A 21,919-nucleotide genomic window follows, 5' to 3' on the forward strand; every position below is an offset into this window, starting at 1 on the left:
TATTTTTATCCTTATAACAAAAGCCATCAAACTATTTACAAAAACTAACAAATGTGTGTAATCATAAAATTAGTAAACTGATAAGTTTGCCAATAAAATGGAGTACAAATTCAGCTCTGAAATATGAAATTGATGCCCAGAAATTAATGCCATGTAAATATATGCAAAAACCTACATATATATAGACACATGAGTGGCTGTGTGGTAAGTAGCTTGCTTACCAACCATATGGTTCCATCTTCAGTCCCACTGCATGGCACCTTGGGCAAGTGTCTTCTACTATAGCCTCAGGCTGACCAAAGCCTTATGAGTGGATTTGGTAGACAGAAACTGAAAGAAGCCCGTCGTGTATATATGTGTGTGTGTGTGTATGTTTGCCCCCCCCCCCCAACACACACACATACACACAACATCACTTGACAACCGATGCTGGTGCCTTTACATCTCCATAACTTAGTGGTTTGGCAAAAGAGACTGATACAATAAATACTAGGCTTACAAAGAATAAGTCCTGGGGCTGATTTGCTCAACTAAAGGTGGTGCTCTAGTATGGCCACAGTCAAATGACTGAAACAAGTAAAAGAATAAAAGAATATCAATTTACTTGTATTAAACCTATCCTGGCAGGGGAAATTGATGTGACAACAGTTGAAAATCAACAGCAGGTAAAAACTACATACACAATGTATGCCTATATTCAAAATATTTTATCAGCAATGTCATCCGCATTGATGCAATAGTTATATTTGTATGATATTTTATACTGGACTGACAGTATTTCATCAAATTTTCTAGTTTTTAATTGGATTAGAAGATTTATATAGAGAAAGTACCATCATCAAGAAAAGAGTGAAAATGAATATTTTAAAGAAAGACACATTTAAGCAGATGAGTTTAATATGTAAAAGACTCTAAAATTTATTTCTAAAATTCTTAAGTGCTTCTAATTCATTTTCAGAAAATATCTCTATACATTTCTCGTGATTGACAATAAAAGTATCAAATAGTTATTAGTATGAGTTAGGGAACATGCTTAAGAACAAACATTATGCAATGGCTGTCGTTAGCAGATGTTGCAGGTTAGTGCAATCCTCAGGCTCACTGGCTCCTGCCATATTGTCTATTTTCCAGCATGGAAAATGGATGTTACATGATGATGAAATATAACAGGATTATCAGTTTTGTAGTCCCAAAGACTACCCTTTCCTTTACAGTCAAACAGTGCAACTTTTGACTCTCTCACTATAGGGATGTGTTCTAATCTCTACAATGTGTTCTATTTCCAAGACAGATGTCTACATTCCAATGGAGGAGCTGTGTTTCTGAGTTAGAGACCAGCACTTTCTGTATTGGAAAAAAAAATAATAAATAAATCTAATGTTATATATTATCAAAAGGGGGCATCCTGTAGGGAGACAGTATGTCAGTACTATTTAAACTTATCATTCCTGTTCATAAAAGTTTTTATAGAAATGGGTACACTAAATACAAAACACCTCTCACTTTTCCTTCAGAAACAATCTAAAGTCAAAAAGAAATTGAATCTCATCACTCAATATTCCATAGTCATAGGAATTAAATATGATGAGTCAAAATGCATAACATTGATGGTAAGACAATGAAAATGTGTGCCTTGCCATAAAGACAAATATGAACAGCCTGAAGGTGCAACTAGCATAGTAAGTATGATGGATCCATTACCAAGGAGAAGACAAGAAATGAATACCTAAGGAGAGCAAAGAAAAATGGTCATGAGAACTCTCAGCCTATGATAAGCATATTGCATGCAGTATTTTTGCAGTACCTAGCCTAATACCTACATCTGGTCTTCTGAATTGGTCACTATAAGGACTTAAGACAGATGCATGAACTCAGAAACAGTTTGGTGTTACTGGAAATTTCAACATCAGTAGGAATGTAGAAACTATATTTTATATACAAGGAGGATGGCTGTGACCTTAAATTTACTTCAACACCATGAAGTAAAGATTGTATGCAATACAAAAGCATCATCTGCAACAAACAAAAAAGAACACCAGCTATTTAGCTCAAGTTTTGTAAACTTGAGAGAAATAGCTGCTGAAAATATTAGGATATTTATCTTAATTTGTTGTACAACACAGTACAACATGAAACTGCATTGGTCAGCCAGTCCTGAAACACATCATATCACAAGAACCAGGCTAACTTTGTTTACTTTGAAGGAAGCGAGGAATTCTCTAATGTTAAGAGAAAGCTCAATCTTTTCTTCTACCACTGACTTATGTTCTGAAATAGACTCATTACAGGACTGACTTTCTGACTTAGAAAATTTTCAAGACGATGTTAAGAGTTTACTTAAGGAGAAACATGAAATAGACTGGCACTAATCTCTACCCACAGAATATAAGAAAATCCCACTTAACAAAAATGGAAAAATATTCCAGTTCACTGAGTACTTGAAACAAAAACCACTAATAGAAAGAATAAGCCACACTAAAAGCCTAGCATGATGTACCAAAAAGTTTATAAGATTTCACCTTCAAGGTTGTCTCCAAACAATCCTGGATGACAAAAAGAAATTCCTACCAAGTATCTTCTAAACCAGTGTTTCCCAACAAGGGGTGTGGGAAAATTGGGGTGGGGCATGCATTAGCGTGGGTTGTGAAAATTTTTGCAAGTGACTTGAGTGCACACTAGTCGACCCTAAGCCTATCTTTGAACATTGAAATGGAAAAAAAAACATGGCCATGCAATATCTACACTTAAACAATAGGAACTGATGTAGTTATGACCAATCAGTGTACCAAGTGAGGTATCTGCATTTGTTAGGCGTTTGTTTCTCTGTTTCAATAACTATTGTCCAGTGTCAAGTGTTTATAAAAGCAGCAGTCAACTCCACTCATTATTGCTGAGTGATGTTTCAAATCCCTTTCTTTCTATGCTAAACAAAAATCGTCATCTTCATTGCTTCATCACCTTCTTGGATTTGTGTCAGCCCTTTTTAAAATGAGTAAACAAAACAAGAAGACCCATCAATATTCGGTGGAGTTTTTTTTTTTTTTTGTTGAAGTTTGGGTTTATTCCCAATGTGCATAATGAGCGTAAACCATTCTGCCTATTATGTCATCAGAAAATGAGCAATGAAAGCAGGCAGGCTAAAAGCACACTTGAGGATAAGACATCCCAACAATTCTAATTCAGATTTAGAGTACTTCAAATCACTGAAAGAAAATTTTGAAAACCAAACAAAACTCACTTCACTATTTGCTGCACAACATGCGTCCCACACTTGTGCCAGTTATGAAATCTCCCTGCTTATAGCAAAATATGGAAAGAATCACACTATTAGAGAGCAACTGATTAAACCAGCTATCTCAATATTTTTAAAAACTGTACAACAAAAAGATGATAGAAATGTCAGGGCCATGCCACTCAGTAGTAATGCTGTCTCCAACAGAATTGATGAAATGGGGCAAGATGTTGAAAATCAGCTTATTGAGACATTAAAATCATAAAAATTCTCATTACAAATAGATGAATCCACATTTTGGGGCAGTGAGGCGTTGTTATTAACTTATGTGAAATATACTGAGTATGAGGTTTTTCAGGAAGAGATGTTGTTTTGCGAATCACTGGAAACAACCACAATTGCAAAGGATATTCACAGCAAACTTAAACATTATTTGGATGCGAACAAAATACCAAAAGAAAACTTATGGTCATGCACCTGCTATGATGGGCAAGAAAACGAGATGCTTAAAAATGATGAAGGATGAAAATCCAAACATGTTGACTGACCATTGCGTCATACACCGAGAAATCTTGGTTGTCAAGAAACTGTCCCCTGTTCTTAACTAGAATCTACCAGTTGTGATCAAGAGTGTCAATAGCATTAAAGTAAATCCCAAAGCCGAATGTCTTTTTAAGCATGTTTGTGTAAATCAAAGTGCCAAGGATATTCAATTATTGCTTCATACAAAAGTAAGGTAGCTATCAAGTAGAAATTGCTTAATAAGGTTCCCACTACCTTTCCTCAGTCATCAGCCAGCCTTGGGTTTGCTATGAGCTTTTTCCCTATTCATTTCTTGATGTTGCTCATCCAATCTCTCTATACTTTTTATATACCTTTTTTTACTAAAAGTTTGTCTGTACATGAGTTGATAGTGAAGCATAAAAATATTGCTCCAATAATGTAGGTATTTGCCACTAACTTCATGATATTTTTTCATTGCTAACGCTTCCAGCAGAATTAAGAATAAAGATGAATAGAGAAGACAAATCTGCAAAACTGTCCAATGCACACAAATATTGGTATAAAACAATGACAATGATAGTTGTGCACTATGTTATACCTCTAAGTGCAAAAATGGAATTATGAGAAGCTCCAAATTAGAAAAGAAAAGAAAAAAGAAATTTTTATTATCATCAAAATACCAAACAAATTCCGTTCTAGAGAAAGCCTTCGGCAGTACCTTGATCTGTGATATGGTAGTCTCTGAGGAAACTAAGGATAGACAAATGGCTTGCGAAAGCAGATCAAGCCACATATAGGATTGTATTAGGATGGTAAGAGTTGGCCATGGGTACAGTGATAAATTTGGTGTACAAGTAGGTGTCCACCAGCAGTCAGTCCTCAGTCCCCTCCTATTCATCATCGTCCTTCAGGTCATAACAGAGAGATTTAAGACTGGAAGCCCATGGGAACTACAACATGCTAAGGATCTTACCCTCATAACAGAATCTGTAACAAAATTAGAAAAGAAATTCCAGGTGTGGAAACAGAACCTGGAATCAAAGGGTTTTAAGATAAACTTAGCAAAGACCAAGCAAGAATGGATAGACTCCTTCACCCTTCCAGTAAATGGCCCTGCTCAATATGTAGGAAGGGTGTAGGCATTCCATTTGGTATACCCATTGCAAACTATGGATACACAAGAAGATTATATGTGGAAGATGTATGGAAGCCATAAAGACCACAGACACATGGGAAACAGTACATCATCATCATCTTTGTTTAACGTCCATCTCCATGCCAAATCAGACTGGTGCAGCCAGTCTGGAGTCTGGTACAGACTTCCAGCTTGCTAGCCCTGGTCAAACCATCTAACTCATGCCAGCATGGACAAGAGACGTTAAATGATGATGATGGTGATGTACAGAAGTGTTAAAATAAATGAAGTAGCTGTACGATGTGTACAACACTGCAAATGCTCTGAGAAAAGCTAGGTACACAGACTCTTGCATACAAAAGAGATTTGGTAGAAATATAAGATGAATAAAGTAAACATTTTTACTTCAAGATGAAGAAACAAAACATATTGCTTTCTGTTTTGAATGTCTGGATTCACAGGTTGATATTTGAGTTTAATGAAATAGAACTGATATGAAAAGAATTTTGTAAATATGTATTGAGGAAACTTCTATTCAAAAGAATTGCCAAAACAAAAATAGATAGATACAAAAATAATAAGCAATGTAAAGAAAATGTGAATACTACATGGAAAGAACAGTCTTGGTGACAGTAAAGTTTACAGAGCAATTGTGAAGTTCATAACAGCAAGCTAAACCAACAGTTAGGTCTCAATATCACTGAGGATCTAACCTGGTAAAAGCACATCCTTAACATAGTTAGGATCGTATCTCAATGACTGACCCATCTCTTCAGGGCCATGAGATACTTAAGTCCCCACCCCACCCCATCCCAAGAAACAATTATAGCATTATACTAAGCTTAGATGAAACCAACACTGGAGTATCACTCTCATACCTGGGAAACATCCTAGACCATATTCATTAAAAAGCCACTTGAATGACTAACACTCATAGACATACTCCATTCTCTGAGGGGCTGAGTGAAACTGTTAAATTCCAAATCAGAGTTGATTTCCTCAGGTCTCCAGCAAAGGAAATCCCTTCAAAAATTCAAGCTGCCAACTAGATAATACTCAGTATGCTCCTAATCATTCCTGAAAATGTGCACACATTTGCCCTCTGCCATGCCAATAAACTGTTCACTGCACCAGTACTACATATCATTCTTTACAAGAATCCACTTATACAGGATCCAACCTTTACAGCTGTCACCACTTGGAACCACTATCACCTCTTCACAAGGGTGTTTGTACACTACAGCTTTGGAAGCCAATGCATCCACAGTTCACTACAGTCTGGGAAATTGTACAGTTATCTCCTGGACTTTATATCACAACTTATATGAGGTACTTTAATCATACCTTAATCTATCAAAACTATTTGTGTGTAGTTGAACCTTTTTCTTCACATATCAATTTTCTGCATCTTTTTCTTATTTCTTTAGCCTATTATTGTTTATATATGTGTGTATCATATCTATTTCTTTTATATGTTATTTGACCTTACTTTATATATTTACTCTTTTACTCGTTTCAGTCATTTGACTGCGGCCATGCTGGAGCACCGCCTTTAGTCGAGCAAGTCGACACCAGGACTTATTCTTTGTAAGCCTAGTACTTATTTTATCGGTCACTTTTGCCGAACTGCTAAGTTACGGGGACGTAAACACACCAACATCGGTTGTCAAGCAATGTTGGGGGGGACAAGCACACACACAAACATATACACACACATACATATATATATATATATATATATATATATATATATGAATAATAACAATAAATGGAGCAAAACGCATATAAATAAAAGTTCCATTAATTCCTACACGTTTCAAAATATATGAGAGCTCTTCTACAAAGAAGAGCTGCTGGAATTCCACATATATTCATCTTCAGGGAATCAACATATAAAAGAAAGACAAATGCGAAATGATGGGGTAACTTACGAGCTAAGATGTTACATGGCCAAGTGACCATTAGAACGTTTGTTTACATAGAGATATAAAGGGATCAATAATATTATTCCATGGGCGTTAGGAATAAGAATGCTTGTTTACATAAAGATATAAAGGGAGGGGGTTGTAAACGTGATGCTAAAGGTTTAAATTAAATGATTGAAATGTGGGGAGGAAGACAAATATGTTACAGTACAGAACAACTAAAAAATCGTGAGCTAATTGCTAAGTTAAAAATGGAGGAAGGGAGAGAACTAAGGGAGTTCTTCAAATTAAACATTTACTATATAAGGAAAACTAATTACATATTTTATATGAAGTGAAGAAAGTGAATAAAAATAAATAAAACATCATAGCCTAGTAATATATTATATATTATATTATTATACGGATATTAACATTAGTTAATGGTAAAACAAGGTACAGGATATTTATTGGAGAAGTAATAATGATAATAATGTTCACGCTTACAAGAAGATTGGAAATACTTAGTTGAAGTCACCGAAGGCACGAACAACAACCTGTGTGGCATTACTAAGAAGAATTTACTTAGCTAACTGTAGAAGGGGAAAATAAAGAACTAGTGGTGAATGAGGCAGAAATATATATATATGTGTATATATACATACACACATATACATATACACACATATATACACACCTACACATACACATATGCACACCTATACATACATTCCTGTATATATACCTACATACACACACACACACGTATATATATATATATACATACATACACATACACACACACATATGCATATATATATATATATATACATATATAGGTGTTTTGTTTAAGATTATAAAAATATTAAGATTAATAACATACTGATTTGAAGCGAAAAATGTAAACATGATAAATGAAACACCATTACCCTGTGATATATTAATATACTGATGTTAGCAGTAATCAATGGAAGAACGAGGTACAGGGTATTTTGTTGAGAAATAATAATAATAACAACAATATACATGCTTATAAGGAGAAGGTCGGATATAAGGCAAAGCAACTCAAGTAGCATTACTGGGAAGGAAATTACTTGATCAACTATAGAAGGGGAAAAAAGACAAGTTACGGTGGATGTAGAAGTAGATATTATTCAGAGGACATTTAGTGAGAAGAAGAAGAAAAAAATTAATAATAATAATGTTTAAAACCTAACCTAGTTGGAATGATGGAGTTAACGGTAATAAAAGAAGTTATGTTTCTTGAAGTGCTGACAACGGTACGCCCTCTGAGTTATTTGGTTAACTAGGCGATTCTTGGAGAACAGGATATAGAAAAGTTCCAAGTTACAAAGAGGACAAAAATCCCTACCTTTGTCGTCGTAGGGAACTGAGGTGGCCAGTATAGACCATTCCAAAGAGAATTGCTTATTGCAATCCTTCAGTTCCCAAATAAATTTACTTAGGCCGGTGGTGCTAGCTTTATTCCTATCCCTAAACGACGAATAATGATTCAAAATTCTCTTGGAGACCTGTGTCGATGAGCTACCTACGTAAAACAAGACATCAGCGTGAGATGTTACCTTGCATTGGTACACTACATTCTTGGTCCTTGCATTCGCACTTAAAAACTTAATTCTATTAGGATTTAATTCCGAGATGCTAATCTTATTATTGTTACAGATATTTTTATGATTCCTAATATTGTACATACTACCTATATTAATATCTAAATGACTAATGCCATCATTTGTGTGCGTTAAATTATTGTTACAGGTATGAACATTACTAATATTATGATCATATCTAGGATGGCCGTCTAGAGAAGAATCTAAAAACCTGAGATTATGGGAAGATATAATCTGTAACAAATTTTTAGTATTCAAAAACCCAAATCTAACCTTATGCGAGTTGATTATTGGGTAATAGTGGGAACCTTTAGGGAAGTTCCTACTCACCGCGTCTCGGAACTGCCGGACCAAATTTGATTTAACCTGCTTCCCAAACGGGAGGATGAGCCAGATATTATTATTATCAACAGATCTAGATACAGTATTAGTGTGGTTAAATAAACAAAGATTTTTGAATTTGTTAAAGTGTTTAGGGCCAGTTGGGACACCTCTCTTATGGGAGTGATAAGGATGACCCACTTTCTCAGTAAAGTAAGAATGGGAAGGAATAGAAATGGGTTTATCTACACTGGTAAAGGGGGCATTATGTTGTGTAAAAGGAGAAAGATCACTAGAAGAGTTGATGTACCTTACCCTGTCCTTATAACCTGCCCTTAATAAGGCTGAATTATAGAAGTCAGCCTCCTTATTGAAAATTTGGGAGTTAGAAGAAAGTTTGGAAAGCTTAATTGAGATATTCCTAACCAAATTACTGGTTATATGTCTTGGATGGTTACTAAAGGGGCTTATGTACTTGAAATTAGTTGATGGCTTATGGAAGGGAAAGTGAGTATTACTATGTAAGTCTAAGGTAATGTCTAGAAAGTTTGCTACAGAGACCTCATCCTCAAAAACAATGCCAAAGCCCATTCTTTTGGAGAATCTGGCTAACCTACTTTTAACTTTTTGTATGCTCTGGGCAGAGGCCTTATGGAGGTATAGCAGACAATCGTCCCTATAAAGACCTCCCTTTATGTTAGAGAACTTGTCTGCCATTTCATACAATAAATACGAACAGACCACATCAGCTATTTGAGCTGAGTCCGAACTTCCCATAGGAACATCAAAAGCCTCCGGAATATCCTTATGGATCCAAAGTTTATTGTTAAATTTAATGATAGATTTACGAGCTACTAAAATTACATTAATTTCATCCCTAGAAAGACCTGCTTGATTGTGTGTGAACCAAAGCGCTTTGTTAAGGATAATAGGGTTAATAGAGGAGTAGAAACTAGAAATGTCAAACTGTATAAATTTGGTATTATTCTTATCTTTAATTGAATTAAACCAATCTATAAATTGAGAAGAATTAGACCAAAGATTCGGTTTTAACTTATTAATTATAGTGGGTATATATTTGTCCAGAATGTTTTTACTAAGAATACCTAAGTCAGACCTAGAGGGACAAATAAGATGTAGAGATGGGTTGGACCAAAAATTTATCTTATGGTCCTTAAGAACAAACCGAGGTTGCTTAGGGACCATAAGTTCAATCCTATCTTGCAGTTTGTATTTTAACATAATTTCCTTAGCATCCAGGTTAGCTTCCCGTAGAATACACTAATACTGTATCTAGATCTGTTGATAGTAATAATATCTGGCTCATCCTCCTGTTTGGGAAGCAGGTTAAATCAAATTTGGTCCGGCAGTTCCGAGACGCGGTGAGTAGGAACTTCCCTAAAGGTTCCCACTATTACCCAATAATCAACTCGCATAAGGTTAGATTTGGGTTTTCGAATACTAAAAATTTTTTACAGATTATATCTTCCCATAATCTCAGGTTTTTAGATTCTTCTCTAGACGGCCATCCTAGGTATGATCATAATATTAGTAATGTTCATACCTGTAACAATAATAATTACTCCAATAATTTAACGCACACAAATGATGGCATTAGTCATTTAGATATTAATATAGGAAGTATGTACAATATTAGGAATCATAAAAATATCTGTAACAATAATAAGATTAGCATCTCGGAATTAAATCCTAATAGAATTAAGTTTTTAAGTGCGAATGCAAGGACCAAGAATGTAGTGTACCAATGCAAGGTAACATCTCACGCTGATGTCTTGTTTTACGTAGGTAGCTCATCGACACAGGTCTCCAAGAGAATTTTGAATCATTATTCGTCGTTTAGGGATAGGAATAAAGCTAGCACCACCGGCCTAAGTAAATTTATTTGGGAACTGAAGGATTGCAATAAGCAATTCTCTTTGGAATGGTCTATTACTGGCCACCTCAGTTCCCTACGACAACAAAGGTAAGGATTTTTGTCCTCTTTTTAACTTGGAACTTTTCTATATCCTGTTCTCCAAGAATTGCCTAGTGAACCAAATAACTCAGAGGGCGTACCATTGTCAGCACTTCAAGAAACATACCTTCTTTTATTACCGTTAACTCCATCATTCCAACTAGGTTAGGTTTTAAACATTATTATTATTAATTTTTTTCTTCTTCTTCTCACTAAATGTCCTCTGAATAATATCTACTTCTACATCCACCGTAACTTGTCTTTTTTCCCCTTCTATAGTTGATCAAGTAATTTCCTTCCCAGTAATGCTACTTGAGTTGCTTTGTACCACTAGTTGCTTTGCCTTATATCCGACCTTCTCCTTATAAGCATGTATATTGTTGTTATTATTATTATTTCTCAACAAAATACCCTGTACCTTGTTCTTCCATTGATTACTGCTAACATCAGTACATTAATATATCACAGGGTAATGGTGTTTCATTTATCATGTTTATATTCTTCGCTTCAAATCAGTATGTCATTAATCTTAATATTTTTATAATCTTAAACAAAGCACCTATATATGTATATATATATATATGCATATGTGTGTGTGTAAGTATGTATGTATATGTGTATATATATATATATATATATATATATGGGGGGGGGGGTATATATATACAGGAATGTATGTATAGGTGTGCATATGTGTATATATGTGTATGTGTAGGTGTGTATATATGTGTGTATATGTATATGTGTGTATGTATATATACACATATATATATACTTCTGCCTCATTCACCACTAGTGCTTTATTTTCCCCTTCTACAGTTAGCTAAGTAAATTTTTCTTAGTAATGCCACACAGGTTGTTGTTCGTGCCTTCGGTGACTTCAACTAAGTATTTCCAATCTTCTTGTAAGCGTGAACATTATTATCATTATTACTTCTCCAATAAATATCCTGTACCTTGTTTTACCATTAACTAACGTTAATATCCGTATAATAATATAATATATAATATATTACTAGGCTATGATGTTTTATTTATTTTTATTCACTTTCTTCACTTCATATAAAATATGTAATTAGTTTTCCTTATATAGTAAATGTTTAATTTGAAGAACTCCCTTAGTTCTCTCCCTTCCTCCATTTTTAACTTAGCAATTAGCTCACGATTTTTTAGTTGTTCTGTACTGTAACATATTTGTCTTCCTCCCCACATTTCAATCATTTAATTTAAACCTTTAGCATCACGTTTACAACCCCCTCCCTTTATATCTTTATGTAAACAAGCATTCTTATTCCGAACGCCCATGGGATAATATTATTGATCCCTTTATATCTCTATGTAAACAAACATTCTAACGGTCACTTGGCCATGTAACATCTTAGCTCGTAAGTTACCTCATTATTTCGCATTTGTCTTGCTTTTATACGTTGATTCCCTGAAGATGAATATATGTGGAATTCCAGCACCTCTTACTTCTTTGTAGAAGAGCTCTCATATATTTTGAAACATGTGTAGGAATTAAAGGAACTTTTATTTATATGCGTTTTGCTCCATTTATTGTTATTATTCATATCTTCTCAAAATGTATCACTTTAACTTGGTATCTCTACCTATAAAACGGCTGTGGTATCTTGGTTTTTTAGTGTAATTTTGCTACCTCTGGTAACTATTAACATATTTACATTGTCAAGGGTTTTTTTTAAACTGAGATAATATTAATATATACATAAACTTATATATATATATATATGTATATATATATATATATATATATATATACGACGGGCTTCTTTCAGTTTCCATCTACTAAATCCACTCAGCCCGAAGAGATTTGCCCAAGGTGCCACACAGTGAGACTGAACCCAGAAACATGTGGTTCATAAGCAAGCTACTTACCACACAGCCACTCTTATTTGTTTATATATATTTATGCAATTTATGCACCACACAGGTATATTCTACATCATGATTTCATTTTTATCATTATTTGTAATAATAATAACTTTACACACATGTGCACAAGAGCACACTACATGAATATACATGCTGCAGATTCATTTGTGTACATGTGTAACTATGAGTTCATGTTAATGTCTTATAGGCATAATATGTATGTATAATTATATGTATATTGTATGTATGTATGTAGATGTGTTAATGCATATCAATGTGCATATATATAAGTGTATCAGCATCATCATTTAACATCCGTTGTCCATGCTGTCATGGGTTGGACAGCTTGACAAGGTCTGGTAAGCTGCACCAGACTCCAATCTGATTTGGTATGGTTTTCTGTGGTTGGATACCCTTCCTAACACAAACCAATCTGAGAGTGTAGTGGGTTTTTTATGTGCCACTGGCACAGGTGCCGTTTGTGTGACACCAGTGTCTGCCACAACTGCAATTTTGCTCAGCTTGATGGGTCTTCCTCTGAAGCACGACATAATGCTAAAGGTCTCAGTCATTGCCTTGGTGAGGCCCAACACTTGAAAGGAACTCAGCCACTTTGCCTCCCTGAAGCCCAACACTCAAAAGGTGCTCTTTATGTGCCACTGGCACGGGTACAGTTACATGACACCAGCATCAATCATGACCATGATTTCATTTGGCTTGACAAGTCTTCTCAAGCACAGCATATCGCCAAAGGTCTCAGTCACTAGTCATTGTCTCTGTGAGGCTCACAGTTTGAAGATCATGCTTTACCACTTCATCCCATGTCTTCCTGGGTCTACTTCTACCACAAGTTCCCCCCACAGGTAGAGATCAGCATTTCTTTACACAGCTGTCTTTGTTCATACACATCACATGACTATACCATGTTTGCACATAGGTATCATCCAATCTACCTTTCATTCCGAGACAGAGGCCCTTTGTTGCCAGCAGAGATAGGAGCTCTCTAAAATTTGTCTAGCCTAATTTTATTTTCGCAGCTATGCTCTTGGAGCATCCACCTCCACTACTAACTTGGTCACCTAGATGATGGAAGCTATCTACTACCTCTAGCTTGCTCTCCTGACAGTTGATGGAGTCTATTTGCTGCACATTTTCAGCATTTATTGTACCTGTGTATCTGCCACATACAAAAACTAGTTTCCCTGTTAACCTTCCTCTGATATTGCTGTGCCTTTTATGTGTCCAAACCTATATTGGGTGCATCTTATGGAGTTTCTACCTATGCCTTTTCTACAGATCAAGTAGGGCCATCTACCTGAAGTGATTTGTGATTTGTCTGCCTTCCTACTTTCTAAGACTTTGATTTTTGCTAGGTTAACTCTAAAGCACTTCAATTCTAGACCTTGCTTTGATACCTGGAACTTCTATAGTTCTGGTAGTGATTCAGCAACAAGAGCAAAGTCATCAGCATCAAGGAGCTCCCAGGGGCAGTCTGTCTTAAATTCCTCTGTTATTGCCTGGAGGACTATGATGCCTTATATACATGTATAAGCATGTATTATGTAGCAATGTATGTATATATTCATGTATGTGTCTGTACATATATATGTGTGCATGTGTATACATATGTGCATGTATTCATGGACATGCATATACAAATGAGTGTATGCATGCAAAATTGTTCTTTTGTTTCACCCCCATCCCCTGCTACAACAATAAAGATACAATTAACCATCTTTTCTGGTAATGTACACGCAAGCGCACACTCACACACACACACAATCATGAATAACTGACATCCGATCCTTGTCAACATGTATGCACCAACAATGACCTACCCAGATGAGGAGAAAGAAGCATGCTCAGATGGACTAAGTGATACTGAGGAGCATTGGCAGGCATTAAAGAAAGCAGTCTACTAAGGAGACTCTAGGGCTCTTGCAGCATAAAACACCCAAATGGTTCTGGGAGCATGGAGAGGAGATCCAGAAGCTGCTTGATGAAAAGCAATGTCTACACCAGCTACATCCATAGGAGAGCTTGGAGAAGAGCAAGGTCACTTTTGCTGAAATCAAGTCCAAAGTGCTGAGAGAAGTGAGATTGCTGAAGAATAACAGGCAACACTGGCAAGCAGAAGCTTTGTAGAGCATAGTTGACAAGCATGACTTTCATGGGCTGTTTACAAGACTGAAAGCCATCTATAACCTGAAGAGCAATGCAGTGGCTCCAATAAAGTTGACAGATGGGAGCAAACTGCACACTGACCTGCAAGAGATCACAGGAAGGTGGAAGGAACATTTCTGCAGCCTGCTCAGTCAGCAAGAATCTGTTCAACCAGATGTCTGCAAATGGTTAGAGCAGCACCGAAACAAGATGACTTCTGACATGAGAACATTATGCAGGAGCTGGAGAAAACCTTGAAGGCCAGAGCAAGCCCCAAAACACTAGGTCTGGATAGGGTTTCCTCAGATATGTTGAAAAATGGTTGTCAAAAACTCTGCAATCAGCTGCTTAGGCTTGCTAATGAATGTGTACCTCAGGACTTGATTTCAGTAAAAGTGACCCTGCTTTTCTTCAAGTTCTGCAGATGTAGCTGGTGAAGACATTGCTTTTCATCAAACAGCTTCTGGATCCTCTCCGTACTCCCAGAACGATTTGGGTGTTTTATGCTGCAAGGGCCCTAGAGGATATAGATGGTTACCCAGAAAGAGAGAGAGATTTAACAAGAATGAGGGCAGAAACAGGTATACATAAGAGATACATGGTCAGCCAGCCAGAGGGAAAGCGCAAGGGAAAGTCAGAGTGAGAGACAGCAAAAATAGTAGAGAGATGGCAGCAAGGTGCCAGGGTATACTCACAGGGAACAGGGACCAGAGCATAGATGGGATTATAATGTAAGGAATAAAGAGATAAATGGTGGAAGGTGCAAGTAGTGAGTGAGGGTATGAAATACTGTGACTGGTGAGAGCCTGAGTATATAGAGGGAATTGGGAAAGCAATGATACAGTGAGCAGGGTAGTGAGGACAGGATTGGGGTAGGGGAGATAATCATAGTGTATGAAGAGGAAATATGAGGAAGACAAGAGATAGTTTGGGAGAGGAGATGTAGTTTGGTTTGTTGGGGTAGGGTGTGTGAAAATGTTTATTGCTATGTGTGGGTGGAACACAATGCTTCTGCAACTCAGGTTCGCTGATGTAGGCAGATCTTCTCTGGAACCTCATATCACCAGACATCTTAGTCCAGTCATTTCCTCCTTAAGCCCCAACATTCTGAGATCATTCCTCACAACTTCATCCCAGGTCTTCCTGGGTCTTCTACTTCCACAGGTACCATCCACTTTCAGTGACCAGCACTTCATTATACATTGTCTTCATTCATATGCGTCACATGTCCAAACCAATGTAGCCTCTCTTGCATGCTGCATTTATTTCCTCTTATGCCTAACTTTCATCTCAACATATTTGCACTTTGTCGTTCATGCATGGAGCATACTGCCTTCATTCCTCTCTAGTCTATGCATGTCTTCGGTAGTCAGAGCCTATGTCTCACTGTCATGGAGTATAGCCATTCCTACACAGGCATCTTACAATCTACCTTTCACTCTGAGAGAAAGCCTTTTCATTGCCAACAGTGGTAGTAGCTATCTGAACTTTCTCCATCCTATTCTTATTCTAGAAACAATACTAATTTGGTCGTGTGCAGACAATTGCCACTCAGAACATTGCCCATGTGTGGACATTGCCACTGGGAAATAGTGAGTAAAATTTTACTTTCACACCTGTCAATAATTATAAATGAAATGAGTGTGTGTGTGTGTGTGTATACACACACATATATATGTATACACACACATATATACATGCATATACACATACATGCTCAGACATGTATACATGTATACATACATACGCATCTATAGGCATATACACAAATATATATTCCATTTATAATTGGAGGTGGGTGTGAAAATAAAATTTTACTGAATATTTCCCAGTGGCAGTGTTCCCAGTGGTAATTCTTGCACATGGGCAATGTTCCCAGTAGTAATTATCCCACTGGAAATTATCCTAGAGCCTAATTTGGTAACCTAGGTAAAGGAAACTATCTACAGTCACAAGAGAGCCTCCTTGGGTATTTGAGAGAGTTTAATTCCCATGTGCTCTTAGTGCGTATTGTTCCTGCACATGTGCCACATACAAAAGCAACCTTATCTGTTAATCTTCCTGTGATTCCACTGCACCTCTTATGTGTCCATAGCTTACACTGGGTGCAGCAAATGGAATTACTTTTAACTCCTTTCCTACATACTGAGCAGGGCCATTTACTTCACAGAAATAAAGTCTTATCTGCTTTCTTACGAACAACAACTTTGGTCATAACTAGGTTAACTTTAAGGCCTTTTAATTGCAGGTTTTGCTTCCATAACTGGAATTTCTCCTCCCAATTCTGCTACAGGTACTACAATAAGAGCAAGGTCATTAGCATATAGGAATTCTCACGAGCATCCAGATTTTGAATTCCTCTGTTATTGTCTGGAGAATTATAATGAATAGGAGTGGACTAAGAACTCATCTCTAGTGAATCCCTACATCTGTGCTAAATTCATCACTGTATTCGTAGCCAACTTTCACCTTAAAACACATCTGTACATGGCTTGTACAGCTCTAAAAAGCCTCTCCTCTACTCCTAGCATCCTTAGAGACCACCAGGTAACAGAGCAGGGGACTGTCAATAGCTTTCTCAAGGTTGACGAAAGCTAAATACAGTGGCCAAATACTTCCTATACTGCTATCTAAGAAGATAGCATCTGTGGTACTCTTCCCAGATACAAAACAAATTACCAAATTGCATCACATCTAGTTTAATTCTATTCCTAATCTTTTATGTGCAGTGGAAACATGTGTAGGCCAGAAAGACCATAAAACTGTAAAATAAGACAAAATAAATTTTGAGGATGAACAAGTCTTCCTATTTTCATTAACATCATCAATTAACGTCCGTTGTTCATGCTGGCATGAGTTCGACAGTTTGACTGGGCTGGCACGCTGGAAGGCTGCACCAGATTCCAGTTTGATTTGGCATGGTTTTCTACAGTTGGATGTCCTTCCTAATGCCAACCACTCTGAGAGTGTAATGGGTGCTTTTACATGCCACTTGCATGACACCAGGGTGCATTTATGTGCCAATTTGCGTGATACTGGTATCTGTCATGACTGCGATATTGCTTGACTTGATGGGTCACAACATAATACAAAAGTCCTTGGTCATTGCCTCCATGAGGCCCAACACTTGAAAGGAACTCAGCTACTTTGCCTCCATGAGGCCCAGCATTCAAAATATGTTCTTTACAAGCTGCCAGCAAGGGTGTACTTGACTTGACAGTTAGAGATCAGCTCTTCTTTACACAGCTGTCCGCATTGTTATAATTATTACTAATATATACTCCGAAGTATATTACTGTTCAGTTAAGCGAACACACATCGGAGGAATGTTCAGAATGATTGACAAATAATAATAGTCATAGACATTAAATACTGATTGATGTGGTTTACCGTAACCTGGAAATATCTACCCAGATAATATATCCCTCCAAACTTTCACACACACACATATGAATATATATATATATATATATATATATATATATATATAATAATGATAATAATAAAAACATAAATAAATCTAAATTAAATTAAAAAAACACAAGCGTTTTAACCCTTTCGTTACTAAACCGGCCGAAAAATTTTTTGGTTCATAAGACTAACCCGGCCGTAGCCGGCCGAGCGTACCCATTGTTATTTAAATGTATATTTGAACCCAAATCTCGTTAGTACATTCGTGAAACACCTGATTTCACTTTGCAAACAGTTGAGTTATTGTCTCCCACATTGTTTGGCGTGATATTTGAACTGAGTGAATTTTGGAAGATTTTTTTCTACATTTTTGAGGCGTTAATTTTTTTCAACTTTGAAGATGGAGAGGAGTTCCATGCTATCAAGCAGTGATTCTGAATTTGAAAGTTTTTCAACAGAAGATATGGAGATATTGAAGAAAAGAATGGGTGGACATTGGAATTAGACACTGAGGGAAAATGGCTGTAACTTTTTAATTTTTTAATTTTGGCGATTTTCGTTTTCGATAATGTGTTCTATATGTCACGGTCATGCGATTCCCCCCCCCCCCCCCCCAAAAAAAAAAATTTGGGACCCTCCCCTTCCCTACACCCCCACCCCACACTTGATATGCTAGAAATAACAGCTAAACGCGGACAATCCAAATCTTGCATTGGTCCAGATGGACTATATGTAATCTGAACCTCCCCCCCCCTTATTTTTTTTTTTTTTTTTTACGGAATCCCACGTTTTAGGATATGGAGATTCCGATTCTGAAAAAAAATTGTTTGAAAAATTTCAATCCCCCCCCCCTCACCAAGCAGGTTATTTACATGCTAGAAATAACAGCCAAATCTGGTTAGGGTTAGGGTCAGGGTTAGGGTTAGGTTTACCTGAACCCTAACTCAAAACCTAACCCTAACCCCGACCCTAACCCTAACCCCGTTTGCCAAAGCGCATTTTTTCCTTCATATTTATTTACATATAGTCCATCTGGACCAATGCAAGATTTGGATTGTCCGCGTTTAGCTGTTATTTCTAGCATATCAAGTTTCGTGGTGGGGACTCCACATATGATCCTTTTTCTGTTTCAATATAAGCCGTTCATTTTCACATCTAAGTTGCGAGAAGGCTATTCGTACGACCTGAACATGTAGAACACAATGTCAAAAATGAAAATCGCCCCCCACCCCACCCCACCCAACCCCCGTGTGTGGGGGAGGGGAGGGGTGGTCCAAAAATTTTTTAGAGGGAATCGCATGACCGTGACATATAGAACACATTATCGAAAACGAAAATCGTCAAAATTAAAAAATAAAAAAATTACAGCCATTTTCCCTCAGTGTCTAATTCCAATGTCCACCAAAGAATGAATGAGCTACAAAAGCACATGGTGAACGATAATGAATCGGATATTTCTGTATCCGAAACTGAAAGCAGCGACGGCGACAGCGAGGATGATTTTACACCAGAAAAATATTTTTAAAATATTTTTATTAACAATTTATTATGGGTATTAGACAGTTACCCAGAATAACAAATTACTGGAGCGATCAGGAAACTTTTGGCGATGAATATATTTCCAGTATTATGAACGAGTATGATTCATGAAGCTGAACCAATATTTACATGTGAGAGACACTAGCAGTACCCCAGTACGTGGAGAACTTTCAGACAAAAATTATGCAATAGAATTGATTAAGAACCCTTTCTTTAATTATGTTCCAAATATCACATTAATATGTTGATAAATAAAAAAAGTTACAGGTGTTTAATGAGACTAGTCTAAATTCATGATTATTTTAGAATTTAATTGAAACTCATGAGGGGTGTATTTTGGTCAGAAATATAGTAACGAAAGGGTTAATATGAAAAATAGATATTTCGAAATTATCAACAGTAAAACAATAGAGATAGGCTACAGTTTAACCCATAGCTTAGCTATCATAGCCTCCTTAAATAATAAAAACTAGATATATTTTACTTAAATAAAAATGATATTAATAATAACTACCCTAACTCCCCTAAACCTAATGTAAATACTAACAACTCTAATAACTCTGTAAATTATAATAGTACACCTCCTAATAACCACTTCTCTAAAAATAGTAATCCAGTAACAAATAACTCTCCCTTGCACAATAACATTTATAACCTGTGTAATTTCAGAAATATAAATAACTGTGTACTTAAAAACACATGTAAAAGAAAAAGTGTAATCTACCAGTGTACAGTAACAACACAATATAACAAACATATTTATATAGGTGCCACCCAAAATGAAATGAAGAAACATTTATCCACACACACACTTTTTAAAACAGGAATAAATATAACTCAACTGGATTGTGTGAAAGGATCAAAATATCAGCTTTCATTTGGAATATATTTATTTCAGTACCCTGTTATAACATAAAAAATTTTTTAAATGTCATCTTTCTATAAATGAGAAATTTTTCATCCTCATGGATAAACTCATCTCACTCAACCTGAGAGAGAAATGACATATTGTTTGCACATAGGTAAACGTTTATTCTTTAAATAAAATTGAAACTGGTTAATTTTCTACTCCTTCTCTCCCACAATAGTACCCATAGTTATTCATCCTAACCATAGTTAATTTCTACCCCACACTGTTACAACCTAGCAATTAAATATCTTGAAACAGATACACCAATCTCCACCTCTAGTAGAATAACACACTGTTAGCACTTTGCCCCACACAACTAAACACTCTCTTTATATAACAACTAAATATCAACTTTTTACTTTTATATATATATACGTACTTATCTTTCTTTCTATTTTAATTTACACATAACTGTATGTGTGTGTGTATGAATCTGTATCTATATGGCTGATCCATGGATGTATGTGTGTAGATTTACAAGTACTCAAATGTGAGTGAAGAGGCGTAGCAAGATAGATATGCACATGCATGGATATACACAACACCTTCCTAGGTTCTAGCTAGTCCCATTGGACCACCCCTCTTTTGGTTATCTGGAAAAATATATAACCCACTTTATTTTACTTTTGCTATTTACTTTAGTTATTCAGTTATTTTCATTCACATAAAAATATATACTCTTTTTTACCCTTTTACTCTTTTATTTGTTTCAGTCCTTTGACTGTGGCCATCCTGGAGCCCCCCCTTTAGTCGAGCAAATTGACCCCAGTACTTATTCTTTGGAAGCCTAGTACTTATTCTATCAGTCTCATTTGCTGAACCGCTATGTTAAGGGGATGTAAACACACCAGCATCGGTTGTCAAGCGACGTTGGGGGGACAAACACAGACACACAAACATATACACACACATACATAGATACATATATATATATATATATATATATATATATATATATATATATATACACACACATATATATACGACGGGCTTCTTTCAGTTTCCATCTACCAAATCCACTCACAAGGCTTTGGTCGGCCCGAGGCTATAGTAGAAGACACTTGCCCAAGGTGCCACGCAGTGGGACTGAACCTGGAACCATGTGGTTGGTAAGCAAGCTACTTACCACACAGCCACTCCTACGCCTATATATTATGTTATATCATATTATATTGTGTAATATTGTAGATTGGATATAGCCTGCCCATCTATACATGCTACATGACTTAATATAATACATAAACAATACTGGCCAAACTCTCTTAACCACCTGAGGTATACATACTTAAGCTTAGATATTACTT

Source organism: Octopus bimaculoides, chromosome 2 (genome assembly GCF_046866305.1).
Source record: "Octopus bimaculoides isolate indiv1 chromosome 2, ASM4686630v1, whole genome shotgun sequence".
Lineage (NCBI taxonomy): Eukaryota > Metazoa > Mollusca > Cephalopoda > Octopoda > Octopodidae > Octopus > Octopus bimaculoides.